Source organism: Rattus rattus, chromosome 14, assembly GCF_011064425.1.
Source record: "Rattus rattus isolate New Zealand chromosome 14, Rrattus_CSIRO_v1, whole genome shotgun sequence".
Taxonomy (NCBI): domain Eukaryota; kingdom Metazoa; phylum Chordata; class Mammalia; order Rodentia; family Muridae; genus Rattus; species Rattus rattus.
The window spans coordinates 58,994,168-59,008,792 of NC_046167.1; the positions used below are offsets into that span (position 1 = coordinate 58,994,168).

The 14,625-nt window shown below is 39.7% G+C and overlaps 1 protein-coding gene across 1 annotated transcript in view; it reads right to left on the reverse strand.

Moving 5' to 3' along the window:
- Ofcc1 (orofacial cleft 1 candidate 1) overlaps window positions 1-14,625 on the reverse strand; it is a 284,030-nt gene that overhangs the window by 16,091 nt on the left and 253,314 nt on the right. The window lies entirely within an intron of this gene.

The following is a 14,625-nucleotide window of genomic DNA, read 5'->3' on the forward strand; positions in this document are numbered from 1 at the left end:
TAGCCAGTTTTACACGAATTTACAGTAAATCTGAAAGTCTGCCGTCCGCAGTGCCTTCACTCAGCTCCATGGGCCATCCGCGTTTTCCCTGACATACATCTAAGTAGCGAAGACAGACAAATCCCTGGTGTGAGCTCCACAAAGTTAATTCTACACAGATGAAGCTGTAATTGGCTTCCACATTAACCCAAGGCAGGAAGATCAAGCAGGTTGTGAGGATGACAGCGTAGAGTGAAAAACAAAAATGTTTACAAATGGTTTTATGAACGGGTGTGCTCGCCTTCTCGCCCGGAAGGAAGGCGCTCTCTTTTTGTTTGTTTGCGCTGCCATGTCTAAGATCACTCAGATCACTAAGTCAACTGGCCAACGACAGTCCACAGAGATTCCCTGCAGTACACAGGGCAGGGTTTGTATGGTGAATGCACAGACTATTAACTGTCTTCCTGGTAATCCTGGAACTTTGAACTTGCTGGATTTTATTTTTTAATAAGGCTCCTCGGGTGACAATTTCATTGTCTAATGGGACACACCTTGTGTATTATATTAGAGTTAAACTAAGTTAACTGAATTATAATGCAGTTGAAATGATGTGCCCATATCGATGTTGAAAATATTGCCATTGAAAATTTGACTTTACCTCCTTAAAACTCGTGTGTGGCTAATAAAAAGGAAAAGTTGGTTTCCTTTTTTGTTGTTGTTTTGTTTTGCTTGTCTCTCAACTCCTGAGCTATACTGACGGTCTACAATTCCCCATTTCCATATTCTAAGATGTCCATATTTTTAGAACTTAGCCAAGTTTTCTATGGATCCTTTCTGCACTAACATTTGTTTGCTGAAACAGAAAATATTCATCTAGTGACCCAGAAGGCCCATTTCAAAACAAAAAACAAATGCTAACTCCTCTTAAACAACTCTTTCAGGGTACCGCAAATATCCAAGAACATGGAAAGATATAATAATAAAAGAAAATTCTGCCCAGTGACTAGTTAATGCAAGTCTGAAACTGACAATAAACTTGTAAAATTTTAGCCAGCAAGAAATATTTTTCCTTGGGGCCAAAAAGTTATAATTAAAATATGGATGGGCAGAAGACGAAGTCATAAATTTCGTGAAAGTATTCAGAGGACTGAAAAGATAGAGATCTTATGAGATTAAAAGCAGGTTTTGAGTCAATATAAGTATTGCTTAAGAAACACAGTTTTGTAGGGGTTTGCAGGAACATAGGCACAGACTGACTTTACAAAGTTTGACTGTGACACGTACAGACAAGGGAGTTTCCTTCTAGACAAAGTCCAAATTTTCTTTCTTTTTAAAGCAATGAATGTAATTGTCTATTGAAAGGATGAAGAAAATGTGTTATACAGACTACATGAAATAATATGAGGCTATAAAAACGATAACAATGCTGTTTTCTTAATCAGCATGGACAATGGAAGACATTAAGTGAGATGGGCCAGCATCAAGAAGGCGTGGTTCCATTGATTCATGGCACCTAATAAAGGCTGACGTCACAGTTGTAGAGAGGAGATTCCTGGTTGCCAGATGAGCTAAAAGAGAGAGGCTGGTCAACAGGTGATGAGTTAGCAGGAAGGCTAGTGAAACCCAATGCCCAGGAGGGTGAAACTAGTTTGACTATGACGAATATCTCAAACTAGAGAAAATAGTAAGTGTTTGACATGACTGATTAGCAAAGTACCTTGATTTGTCAATTACATAACATCTCTATATCTTGAAACATTAGGTAACGTTCATCCCTCAACATGTGTGGTCATTATGCTTCTATTACGGATGCCAACGGAACAGTCTTGAGCACAGACACTGCACCCGTGCTTCCCGCACTGGCCCAGTCCCAATAAAGACAGTGAAAGGTAAGAGTGCACATGAAAGGGTTCTGTGATGTTGTTCTAGGAAGATGTGAGGCCAGAAGGGGTGGTGAAGTCTCCAGACAGTTTGAATGTCAATCATAAACAGACTGCACTGGCAGAAGTGAAGCCAAGTGCAATGGGATCACACCTCAGAGGATAGGATGGTAACACACTTAGCCAGAGAGAGAGAGAGAGAGAGAGAGAGAGAGAGAGAGAGAGAGAACGAGAGACAGAGAGACAGAGACAGAGACAGAGACAGAGAGACAGAGAGACAAACAGACAGACAGAAAGAGACAGAGACAGACAGAGAGTCTTATTAACCACAGCAGTTAGAACTATTAATATTCTTTGCCAACAAAGGAAGTCTAAAAATTGGAAAGCACACACACACACACACACACACACACACACACACGTATAGAAAATCATGTCACTGAGCATGCCTGGTTTAAGAATACCATTTAAGAAAGAAAGATGGTAGACATATTTATGGGCTTGCTTAGCTCAAGGTCATGGACCACAAATTTAAAAGGCTAAAGTGCCAAACAGGGATGTATCTGAACGTGTTCTGCCTGAGCCAGAAGTTGTATCTTACTACAAGGATTAATCGTAAAGGTGTCCACCCGACCTGGTTGTAACAAAGGTTACGGATCATAAAGCGGAACTAATTAACTAACTTGTGGTAAGATCACAAAAGCATAGGCAGCAGCACATGGGACCAACTAGAAGGAAAAGAGGCTTGTATCCATCGTACCCAAAGTGGACATGTGACACTACATAAGGAGAATGGCCGACAGGATAGACATAGCTTTTCATCTCTGACGTAGAGTCTGGAGAGGTAGGATGCTGGCTAGACATGGGACTGAGGTTTCTAACAAGCAGTCAGGACAGATCTGAGGAAGGAGAAAAATCAAATCATTGGGCATGTCTAAAGGAGACATTTGTTAAACTATACTAGAACTGTGGTCACAGTTGTGGTAACAAGCACGGTCATATACAATTAATTCTAAATCTGCCGATAGCATGCTGATGACATCACCGGCCATGTTTCCTGTTAGGTAACTTGTGGAGTTCTTGTTTACTTGTGGAGTCTGGGCACGGATGCTACATCAGCTCTGAGACCATTTGAGCTCTCCATGAGGCTCTCCTCCCCTTTAGAATTAACCCATTTCTGACCCATGCAGGTTCCCAGAATCTAGATGTAAAACATTTCATTCCAAACCCATGCAGAAAAAAAAAAAAAAAGAAAAGGATAAAAGTAGATTTTGCCATGTTCTGGAATACTGTGGAATTACCATAACTACCACAAAATATTGATGAGAGAAAAGTTATTGGGTAGCATCTGGGACTTTGAAAGTGGAGGCTCTGTGTTTTGGATATGCAACATTAAATATTAAACATTAAACAGCTACACTCCTCCCTTGGATGGCACTGCTTATTTCAAGAAGATGGGAACACTAACAGTTACTCTTGTTTGAGAAGCTGATTCCTTCCAAATTGTAAGTTTACTATGAAGAGTAGACACACACACACACACACACACACACACACACACACAGAGAGAGAGAGAGAGAGAGAGAGAGAGACAGACAGACAGACGGACAGACAGACACAAAAACACACACAGACACACACAGAGAGAGACAGACAGACACGGACAGACAGAAAGACAAGACACACACACACACACAAACACACACACACACACACACACACAGAACACACACAGACAGACACACACAGAGACACACACACACAGACACACACACACACACCTTTTCACTTCAGTTTGTTTTCCCATCTTCCTTTCTTCTTTGATCACAGGAATCTGAGGTATGAGAGAGAAGAGACAACGTTGGCTGACACTGAAGTATGTCTAAGAAGAAAGTAGGTAGTGAGAAACAGGTCAAAATGTAAGCCAACATTATTTAGTGATAAACATTACACACACAGACATACTACATATATGTATATACATAATGTTATATACATAATTTAACATATACAAGGCTATACATTACATATATGCATATTTGTGTACATAAGTTACATCATATATATGTATATACATATATAATATTTAACATGTACAAGGCTGTACAGTTGATAGCATTATGTCCATTTCATAGTCAAAGCCAGTGAGGAATGTTAATTTGCTCAAATGCACACCAGACACAGATAAGCGATGAAGTAACTGAGACATTACCCTTACTCATGATGCACCTCCTACTTCTTGTGCTTCTGATTCCAATCAAGCTTTTCTTCCACCCTCTCTGGTGAAACTGACTGAGTGTTGAGATCATCCTATGCGTTACTCTAAGTCTCTCTGTATTGGCTAAAACTGGCTTCTGAGGCTGTGCTCTGCTATCGGAGGCTCCATTTGCCCAGAAGCTTTTGGCTTGACTTTGAGGAAGAAGGGTGACTGAGGTCCAGAAAAACACTGTCTGCCTGGCACCACCCATGCAGTGCTCATCGAAAAGTGATTGCTTGTGGAGTAAAAGGGGAGCCACCTTATTAATTTAAGATGGAGAATTGAGATCGTAAGGGCATTTGGGTGTACTCATATCACGTAAGAGAAACCAGGCCCATGAATTCATCAGACACATCAGACCGGGTGAGGAATACATGAAACTCCTTTAACCAGAGCACATAAAGTAATGGACACGACACCATGATGACATGTCCTTGTACCATCCTGTCATCTAATAGCTGGTGGTGTGTGTGTGTGTGTGTGTGTGTGTGTGTGTGTGTGTGTGTGTGTGTGTGTGTGTGTGTGTATGCAGGCAGAGGATTCCTTGGTTTCAACTCAGCTCTGTTCCCTACTGTTGACATAGTCTACTCAACTGTCTATCTGCCCAACAGTTTACCCATCTATACCTGGGGTTGATCCCACAATTCCTGTTCTGGGTCCCCAGTTTAGCATTTCACTTCACAGCTGGACTGTACAGCCTTAGTCTAACCCTGATTCCTGCAGCCCCATCCCAGCACTGTTCTGATACCTTGTCTCATCAATACAGCCTGTCAACCCATTTCTGCAAGTCTGAACTCCACTGTAGCCTCTCCCATTTATATCTTTCTGAAAACCCTAGAGATGCATTTAGATAGATCCATACATTTGCTGCATGATGTTCGACATAAGAGTCGATATGAGTAATAGCAATTTGGAAGAAGAGACTGCACTCATCTTGGCCAACCTAGCAGACGGTTGGGATCATGTGACAAATTGCTGCCAGTATTCATCCTTGCAGACTTATCATTATTTCCTAACTTCTGTCATTGTGAAAAGAGGCACAAAGTGTCCCCATGTCACACATGTCATTATTATGACACTTGGGGAAGCAGAAGAGAGTCTTGTGCTCGTTTTCATGTTTTGGATCAAGGCTGTTCCTAGAACCCCAATGTCTCTATCTGCCTATACCTGGTTAGTAAGAGTCCCCTTGTAGCCCAGGTTCCTGTGTCTACTGCAACCCACCCCCCTTTTTTTAAACCAAGTAACAAAATACTGTCCATCTTCACAGAACTCTGTAATAAGGCAGAAAATTTTATTTCCTTTGTACTACTTTCTATGGATAAATTTTAACTTTCTCAGACAGTTCCTAGGAGATATAAATATACCTCTGAGACTCTAACCATAAAGAATCAGACTGGATTTGAGTCCAGGTAGCACTGACTCTAAAACCCATGAATTTGTGACAATGTTCGATCACACCTATTATGTTCTCTCCTCAATGTGCAGCCACAGGGTATTGACATGTTTGGACATAACTCTCGAGGCTGGGTTTTCCTTTCAGCTCAGTGCTTACCTAGATGATTCTGAGTTTTTTCTTTATATCTTGGGTCTTGGCGGGAACATCCTCACTTCAATGTCATAGTCAAATGACCAATGTACATCCTTTCTACTAAGGTCCCATCAGGGTTCTCAAGGTTCTTTGAAGATTAACTAGGAAAGACACTAGAGGACATTTCTCTCTGCATTTGGGTTGTAGAGGTCTACCAAAGCAGCTGTGCTCTTCCCCAGAGCTTCCAGGGGGCAAGTCTTGGGAGAGTCGGGATACTAGAGGCAGCCAGAGGAACAAATGGAGTCATGGAGTCACCTCCCCTTCCAAAAAGGTGACAGAGATAAAGGGGGAAAGTCCATCGCACCATTCAGAAATAGTTAAATGAACTAAAGACTCCCACAAGAAAGAGTATTTCAGTTACCTGAAGAGGTATTAAGCTTTTTCACAGGGACTGTGAAAACACCCTACCCTGCGGGTAATTGCTACATCTTCTATCTTAAACCGAAGAACAGCCTCCAGCGAAGAGGGCTGCTTGGCTTTAAGACTTTGCAAAATCTCCCCAGGGTTAAGAAAGTAGGGCAAGGTAGGAAAAAAAAATGTTTTATAACAGAAAGAACACGAAGAGCAGCTGATCAGAGGCAGATACAGAGGAGGAGAGAGATGAAGAAGTCACTCTTCTCCCCTTAGATCACGCAGTTCTTTCCTGAACAATCTGTGTACGTGAACACGATATTCACTTGTCTTTTAAATCTCTGCCCTTCAATCTAGTTGCTGAGAAGCAAACTGTGTGGCAAAGTGACCCTTGCGATACTTGCTATCCAAACCGAAAGTCTACATATAAATCTCACCCATTAAATATTACTTCAGGCCACAAAGGCAATAGAACAGGGAGATCTGCTAAGGCAAGTGACACACAATGTGGACAGTCTTATCTAGAGAAAAAAAAAAGATAAAGAAGGAAGCAGAACATGATTTTTCTCTAACCAGCATTTTCTAAACATGCTTTTGCTTTTTTATTTTTCATAACGAATAAGGGCTTAACTACTTATCGAGATAAGTGACTTCCATGAAAAACCAGAGTGCACTCTATTTCTGTAAAGGAATAGGATCAGAATATACTATGTTGGTTACTCTATTCTAATGTCACAAATAATCTGAGATTGGGTGCCTATGTCACTCTCCTGTCATCAAAAATCTCTTTCATCAAACCAATCAAACATGTCTAGCGATCCTGGGGAAGCCCAGAAAGAGTTGACAAATCTGCTGAGACAAGTGGCTAGAGAGACTACATGTATAGAACCTATGTGGGAAGCTGGAGCTCACCTCAGTCTGGAAGATAAAAACATAAAGGGTAATCACAGCCCACCAGCCCCGCATATTGTAATTTAAATGAAATCCATCCTTCGGCAGGAGAGCAAGTTCAGGGCTGTGATTCAGTGGTAGATGAAACAGGCCGGAACAGGTTCGAATACTGCATATTTCACAACAGAGCTTAATTAACACAGGACTATGAGGCTGTTAATTGCATTATAATAGTTCAGCATGAAATTAGGTCTGATGCGAACGTCCTTACAGTAGAGTTGTTTATATTATTGTAATTATGCAGTAGTACGTAGATTTACGGCGTAGATATATATTTTTTCTAATAGCTTTTGGATTGATTTCTTTTCTTGCTTGTGTTTACGTTCAGTTTCTAACTATGGCAAACCAAGCAGAAGGAGCCAGGGTCAGGAAATTAGGTCACCCCGGATGATGCAGTAGGTCTCCTGTGGATTTGATGTTAGAGTTCCAAATGAGTTGTACTTGATGATAGTGATTTTCTTCACTGTTTATTTAGTATTAGACCATTTGGTTAAAAACAAAACGAAGCAAACAAACAAACAAACAAACAAAAAACAAAAAAAACAAATACCTCCATTGGGGTCTTAGTAAAAGGTTCACTTTTACAGAAATGCTTGCACTGTTTTGTCTTAAAAGGCAATGCATTCCTCTGTTTTCTGCTGCTGTGACAGAAAACCAGAGACTGGGTAATTTATATCGAAGAGAAGTTCATTAAGCACACAGTTTTGGCAGCTGGGAAGACGAAAAAGGGGAGGGCTTTTGTGGTACGTGAGCCAACTACAGAAGGTACAAGAATAACAGAAGGCGAAGTGGAAGGGATGGGTGTTATGATAAATCCAGTCTGGAAATAACTAGCTGGTTCCCACAGCAGTGGTCCTGATCCATTAAAGAAATGCAAAGGTTTTTGACCTTCTCACACTTAGGCAATGATTAACCACATCATTGTGCATGAACATTTTCAGGGGCAGGGGGAGCATTTAAACCACAGCATTCTTTTGAGAATCAAAGGGACGCAAAGCAATCCTCCAAGGTAGACAAAAACGTCAAAAATTCAAAGATTATGTCTTATATAAAATGTCAACTCCGGTTCATAGAGAGCAGAAGATGTGACAGGAGAGTTGGTTTGTCACAAGGTGATGATGGTTGTCCTCCCTTGACTCACGCAGAATAGTTTTGGAGTTCAGACTCTATGCTGGCTCATAGGACAATGGAAGTCATGGTCTGGTTTAAACATTTAAAACCTGACACACACGCACACGCAGCACCTTGGAAAAACTTTCCCATTTGATGCTTTGACTTGTCATCTTGCTATTCTGAATCCTGTACAGCTATAAGCATCTATGATTTTTGCAATACTTTTCCATGTATTTTGTGTATTTCTTGACAACCAAAGATCAAAGGACACTTCAAAGATTACACCAAAATATTTCTCTTTCTTTAACAGAGCTACCAGAAAAGGAGTACTTAAGTAAATTTGAACCAATTTAGGGAAAAGTAATAGACTATGGAATGGCCAGCAAGTCATATTTTTATACCAAATTATCTCTGCTCAAGTGAGATAGGGATTAATTACGGCATCGGAGTAAACACACCTCCATGTGCTTCGGCGAACACACTCTACCTTATGATTTGCTATTGAGTATCTCCGATTTCCCTGACCACCAACTCCCCACCATGTATCTGCTAGTGGAAACACGCTGCTTGTCTTCAGACACTACTGTACAAGAAAATCCCTAACAATTTCATGTCTGTTTAATCCATGATTCAAACTCTGAGCAACAGAAAATAAATACGAGGGGAAAGTTGGGTGCTATTTTATTAAAGGATAAAAATCGCAGGTCTTGGCAGTAGTCCCATGGTTTTTGCCTCTGGATATGTACGCAAATGTTCCTAATGGTAGCACTGTGGCCATCTTTAAACATCCTACAGATTAATCTCAGAGCCAACGTCAGCTTAGAACAACCCCTCCCTTCTTCCAGTTTTGTGTTCATGCCAACAGTGGTTAAAAGGGAGAAAGCACTAACAGTCCTGGAATCCTAGGCTGGGAGAGGATTTGGGGGCCATGGATGTGGGATTGGAGACAGACGGGGTGAAAAGAATAAGGAAAAAAAAAATGACATGCGTTCGCTCTAGCCACCCACTATGATTTTAGATAAATCCTACAGATGGTGAAGGCATTGTTTAAATGCAAAGTAGTCCTAAATGATGTGGCCAGCTCTGGTTCCCACACCCACACTCTACTCTAGAGTTACAGGAAGGAAAACTTCAAACTCAGAGTGCCAAAACCAGACCGTTTTTGAAAATGAGACAAATACCCAGACCTTCAAATTCAGAGCCTACGTTTCTGTCTTCTACTAACAGTAAAAGAACTTAAAGGTCGTTACCTATTTGATCTAATGCTTACTTTATGCTCCGATGGAACTAAGGGATAGTAATTGAACTCGTTTACTTCAGACACCCAATTGCAGAAGTCCTGGGATCTGAAGGAAACAAAACTGACCAACTTCTTAATTTTAGTTTTTGGGGTTCGATTTGAAATGTGGTCCCGTGGGCCCGACTAAAGTTGACTCAAATTCATAGCTATGTCACTACTGATATCCCTGGTAAGGAAATCTTAAGCTATTAACTCATATGAAAAACCCTGACCTTTCACCTTTAAAATAGAGCTCAAGGAAATAGGATAATGCAAACCTATGATCCATGGCACTTGGAAGGTACTGAGGTCCCAAGGCAGGAAGATCCCCTGAGGTGGGGAATTGGAAGCCAGCTTGGGCAACATGGAACCCAGATTCAGAGAGATGGAAAGCTTAAAGCCAATAGCATCCCTACTGCTTTGATATTCATGGCACTGAATAGTAAATCCTTTCTTTCTACACGGGAAACTTCAGTCTCTAAGAGTGGTCTGCTGTCAATGCTCACCGCAAATACTTGATAATTGGCACATTCTTTCAATCGATTTCTCTGTAGTGGTAGAAAAATGCCGAACTATCACATGCTAAGGGATGGTGGGTCTATGCTTTGCTTTCAAGATAAAGTATGCCTCAATCTGTTTTCGACTCATCTGAAATGAACGAAAGCAGGCGAATGAAGAATCGAAGAGTTAGGCTCTGCCTGGTCTTTTTTTGAATCCAAGTCAAGCGGCACGCACTGGCTGCCTGTCTAGGGAGAACTGGCGACCACTGTGCTCCTATCGCCCACCGAGCATGCTTTAACAGGAGCTTTGCGAGAGGTGTTAGTGAGTGCTCCCCAGACGCGTCCGTGCCTTGTGGCCCTCCTCAGTCACTATTGTTACAAATGTCATCTATTCCTGAGGTCCATGGCTGTAGTTCATCAGCCATAGCCTCTGCCCAGCGATTGGCATCACACTGGGCATAGAAGTATCGCCCTCAAACCCCGGAAGCACGTTCTTCCTCTGCTTGTTCTTTTCTCCCCTTCTTGTGCATCACAAGGCGATCCATGGGTCCTGGCTGCTAAGATATACCAAATATTCATTTCTTAAAGGAGTAAATAAATGAATAGAGAGAGCTATTTCAAAGGAGGACACCTGGGTTTTTCTTTCGTATTGTTTGGCTGCTATCCTGCCTGTTTTTGAAGCTCCTGAAATCTGTTTTATTTTTGCCAACTACAAATTCCTATAACTTTTTCAAATTGATATATATGAATACATTAATGTATATATTAGTATCAGCATTTTTCATTTTCCCGACAGTGCCAGTGAAGTGAATTCTCTACGAACATCGTACAGTGCAAGCCTGAACTCCCTGTTTCCTAATCCAGGGAGCTCTTCTCAGCCACTCTTTCATTACCTCACCACGCCCACACATTCCACAAGTCAGAGACTGCTCTGGTCTAACTCTCCTAGAATAACAGCCAGCTCTTCACACGCACATAAAACATCTACTTCTGACACCACGGTACATTCTGAAACAAGCATTACGCAACCATACAACTAAGAAAAGACTATCTTGATCTTAAAGAGCCATTTATTTTATATCTTAACGTGTATGATTGGCTTGTATGTATGTATGCATGTATGCATGTATGTATGTATGTAGGCATGTATACGTGTATGTGTGTATGTATGCATGTATACGTGTATGTGTGTATGTATGTGTACCATAAACATGCCTGGCATCCACAGAGGCCAGGACAGAGTATTGGATCACCTGAAACTGGAATTAAAGAAAGCTGACAAACAGTGACGCCAAAATGTGACACCTGGATTCTCTAACCCCTGAGACCCAAGCTTGTAAATGGTTTCAGCTCTTCTTTTAAAAGACATTTTAAAACTAAACTGTAGAATAGAGAAACACTGGTGAAGTCCTTATTTAAGCAGAACAAAGTGACTTCTTCAGTTAAATAATTTCTATGACATCTTCCTGGTCAAAAATATGTTAGGGGATAAATGTATATGTATATCTATGTATGTGTATATATGTGTACATATGTACATGTGCATATGTGTATAGTGTATAGTGCATGTGTGTATATATGTATATTTGTATGTGCATATGTATATATGTGTATATGTGTGCATATGTATATAAACATATATGTATTTACTTATATATGTATGTACATATGTGTGTATATACATATATGTATATATGTATATGTGTATATGTGTATATATGTGTATATGTATATAGGCATATATGTATATAGGCATATATGTATATAGGCATATATGTGTATATATATGCATATATGTATACATATATATTCATGTATATGTAATATATGTACATATATCCAATGAAATTATGGCAATTGAGCTACCCAGAAATTTTCTTGTGACCCAGTTTATTAGCCCCTGCCACCAATAGGATGTCTATCTGTAACCACCCATCAGAACTAAAGAAGAGTCAGAATTTTTCTGAACAACATTGGACTACCATGAAACTTCAGAAAAATGGGGGAAAAATCTATAGAACTGTGGGTCTTGTTTTACTGTACTTTTTTAAAAAAAATTTTAATTTATTTACTTTTAAAGGAAACACACTCAACTTTATTGAAACCTAATTAACAAATTAAAGTTGTGTGTACCTATGACACATAACATATAATCACATATATTTGGCATGAAATGGCCACAATGACACTACATCATATAATGTTTGGGTGCTTAATTCACCCTGAGTTGTTGTTTTGAATATGCTATCAGGCCAAGATGTAGTTTCCTCTTCTAAATGTGAGTTTCCAGTTTGCAACAGGAGTTATTGAAGAGGTGCACTGTGCCATGATACCTGTTCTTGCCATCGTTTTGAAGGCCACCAACGTTCCCTTTTTATCTCTATGATTTCTATTTGTCCCACTGCTCTCTGTGTCTGTTTATATGATAGTACCATGCCGTTTTGGTCACTACAGCTTTGCTGTATATTTTGAAATGAGAAAATGTGGTGTCTCTCACATGGTTGGTTATGCTCTAGTGTTTGCCTGTTAGGTCGTATTTGAGGATTCATATAGATTTAGTATTTTCCATTTCTGTGAAAATTCCCACTGAATGTTAATGGAGATTATACTGAATCTGAAGATTGCCTTGGGTAGTCTGTATAGTTTAGTTACCTTTCACACTGTTATTATTGTCATCTTCTATCTGTTTCATCATTGCTTAATAGTTTTAGCTAACGTGTCTTTCATCACTTTGACTGAACAAATTCCTAAGTATTTTCTATAGATGGCCAATGAGTTTGCTTTTGTGATTTCTTTCCAAAAGAGTTCACATATAAAGTTACTATTGTTTATTTGCATGCTGATATTTTATTCCACAGTGTTCCTGAATAATTTACTAGTTATAATAGTTTTGAGTAGAGTTTTTAGATTTTTCACCAAATTAGTCATTTCCTGTATAATGACAATTTTTCTTCGTCTTTTGTTATTTCACTATCTAAAAAATGTGCAATGTATACACATTTAAAAATAAAACCGGAAAATATGGCATTAAGAAACAAACAATTAATAAAAATTCTTAGATGGTATGTGATTGGAATCAGAGGACAGAAATTATGCAGGGGCTGGTGAGATTCTCAGAAGCTGACATCACTGGAATTACATCCCTGGTGAGCTCTGTCTTATCCTGAAGCTCTGTGAGAATGGAAGGAGAGTACTGATTCTACAGCACTGTTTCCTGAACTCCTCAGATACAGAGTGACAACCCCTCCTATATATTACCATACAACAAATACACACACACAAGTAGTAATTAACCAATTAACTGACAATTAATTAAAAAATAAAATTTTCAGGATGCAGAACTGAAATTTTATTTTAAAAGGTTCCACTATGCTTATTATGTCTAAATTTAAAGAAGTATCCCAAATAACTGATATATGTCCCTAATGAATGTGAAGAATGGGAAGGAAATTTATCAGTATATGGGTACTACAAAAGACATCCAAGAAGAAATTCTATAAGTAAAAAGTATAGTAACAAACATGGCAATTTAATTCAGGTAAAAAACAAATTGTACACACCAGAAGAAAGAAACAATAGCTTTGAATAGATAAAAATGAATTATCCAGTCTGAAGGATAGAAAAGTAAATGGAGAAAACAAACGGAGAATGGGGTTCCTGTAAGTTCTCAGTGGGTAGAAGTACTGGATGCCAAGTGTGACAACCAGAGGTCGATGAAGAGAATGGACTCTCGACTTCAACAGCTATGCTGTGTTTACTGTTCCCACCTCTAAAAATAAATGTAATATTCAAAAATGAGACAACCAATCTGAAGAACAAGAAAACTACAAAAAGCCAACCAGAATAGAGGAACCTCTGAAACGTCCCAACACACAAACACAACTGCAGAAGGAGACCGGTTCACCACCACAGACTTACGTTAGTAAGCAATGATAGGAAATCTTTCAAATGAGTGGGACTACACTTGAACAAACACCAAAGAGTGCAGATAGAGCAAAAGTATAGACATTATTTAGACATGTCCCAGTCTAACCACCAAGAACACCCCCCCAAAAAAATGTAAGGCAACCAGGGAATAAAAAACATATTCTTTAGAGAAAAATTGTCTGAAACTTCATCAGACACAATGCCAAACCCAAGAAACAAGGGTTAGGTGAGAATGGGACAGATGACCCCAGAGGCTGAGCTGCCTGTGTAGTTACCATGTAATCATGGTTTGTTGACTGTACATGGAGTAACAACAAAGCCCGTAACAGACACATTTCACAAACAATAAACCAATCACACAATAACTTAGGTTTTCAGTTTTCTACTCTTCCTTATCTCTGAATGCAGTCTTCTTCAGCAAAGAGAGTTCCAGGTCTAGACTTGAAAATGATTTCTAAATTTTTATCTTTAATCATGTATATGTCTGTGTTCCCGGTTTGTGCATGCACGTAGTGTCCGTGGAGGGCCATAGATGGCATCAGATCTCCTGGAGGTAGAATTATAGGTGGTTGTGTTCTGGAAGCACAACAAGTGCCCTTATCCACCGAGCTATCTCTCCAGCTGCCCTGGATAGATTTCTATCATTTGAAGACCAGCTACACATGAAATAGCTGACTCCAGGATTTCTAAGAGTTTTCCAGTCTTTAGATATGCACCAGAGTATGTTTGTACTAGAACAGAAATGTGAAAATATCCCAGGTTGGTGACATAACAGCCCAGGAGACAGTAGTTTCACTTTA